Below are 1980 nucleotides of genomic sequence, written 5' to 3' on the forward strand. Positions count from 1 at the left end.
CAGGAGGACAATACAGCCCAGGCTGCTAAATGTGGCACTCACCCCAGGGCCCCCCCCCCCCAACAAAGTGTAGGGCCTGGGGCACTCACCCTGATTCACCCCCCCCCCCAGGACAGCCCTGCTTATAAGGTAGAGAAAATGTCATGTGAATATGGGAGGCGACTGCAGAAAGAAAATTAAATATGGTTAAGTTTAAGTCATGGTTAAGCTGACTGTTCCCTCAAGATCGGGATCATCCTGCCTTAGGAATGTCATGGCAACATGATGCAAGACCCACCACAGCATACACATCTGATAATGTGCACTTCCTGATTCTGGGAACCCAGTTTAAAAGGCACTTGCAACTAGATTTCTCTACTTGTGAAGTTCTCACAACTCTAGCTGAAAGTGCACGTAATGGTAAATCCCAAGAAAGGTGCAATGAGATCCTTTTGAGGGTGCAGCACAATATTCTTGCTATTACATGTGAAAACATCTACAAATGATTTACAAGACAAATAGGAAACGATGTCAAAAACATCCTGCCTTTTCACGCTCTGTGTGTTCTATTATTTTTTAGTACTCCTAAAATGAGTGAAAGCTAAGAGCTGGCATTTTCTGAGGGGTGCTTTGAATCTAAAAAGGTTGTAGACCATGGATTAGAATTTCATACTGAACACCTACTATACTAATATAATCTAGAAATATTAGGCTGTCTCTCACTAGATACTGGATTTTAACAGGTAGTTTTGGCTTCAGTTTTTCTGTATCACGCTTCCCTTACTAAAACTGAAATAAGACCACCACCACCCATGTTAAAAAGCAGCTGCTAAAAGCACGTGTTTGTTTGTTAGTAGGTATGCAAAAGAACATACGTAAACTGCTATTATCAGTCTGCTATAGCACATCAGGCCACTTCAGCTGTTTGTTGCACTTGGTGCACAGGAGTGAAAGCTGATGGACCTGATCTCACCAAATACAATTCAACGTCTGATGAAGATGCTTTACCTGTCAAGCCTGTTAAAGACTGTTGTGTTTGTTTCACTGAAAAATGCAGCTAAGTTTCTTAGTTACAGTTCCACTGGAAGGGTGCAGTTAGCTGCCAATAAGAGATTAGTAAGACATTCAAAACTCCGTCTCTTCTCTCACTTCCTAACCTCTGTTCAAGTAGTGAAAGTAAAGCAAAATTACCTTTTCTTTCTCCAACCTAGAGCTTCAGCTGCTAACTGGTAGTCAAAAACCAGAGCCAAAACTTCACTTCTCATTCTTGAGTAGCAGAAGCCCCAGACAAATGCTGCAGTACTTACTTTTTAGTATGCCATCATTAGTGTCTCTAACTAAAACTAATGGTGCACATGCAATAAAATTAAATTAATTTACCTCAGATTTTTCTCCCTAATAAAAAGATCAATTCACCCAAGCTAGCTGCTTGCAGTGAGTGCTATTCAAGCAACTGGCCATTAGATGGCAGGTAGGCAGTTTGCACTGAACAAATGACTCCCCAAGAAGGAAACTAGAGGAGTGGATGGCTGGATGCACGTGTTCCACATAATACATGGGAAGTTACTAAAAATAATACATAGCTTTCAAAGGGTAAGTTTACCTTGGATTCAAAGTATTTACGTCAGTGTGCTCCTGGCAGTTGTGGCCATGTGGTTAAGGTGATTGATTAGTAATTTCACTAGGGTTTCCCTGCACAGGTTTTAAATCTGTCGATTATGAAACCACTTGTTTGTGTTCCTGATCCTATGCTGCACATCATGTCTGTTCCCCATAGTAAAGTCAGTTTACTATACAGTAAACATGTTTTGTCCTGGCACCCAAAAAACACACGATGTAACTGCAGGTAAAAAGCCTGTTATTAGACTGGAACTACCATGATGCAGTAAAAGGATGGAAGTTATACAGTATCATATTTTAGGTTTAAGGTGCCACCCAGACTGATACTGGATCATCCAGGTGATTTTACTTTGAAAATCAATATCAAACCTTTAAAATCTT

The sequence above is a fragment of the Gavialis gangeticus genome, unplaced genomic scaffold, assembly GCF_001723915.1.
Source record: "Gavialis gangeticus isolate Ggan-Ray unplaced genomic scaffold, GavGan_comp1, whole genome shotgun sequence".
NCBI lineage: Eukaryota > Metazoa > Chordata > Crocodylia > Gavialidae > Gavialis > Gavialis gangeticus.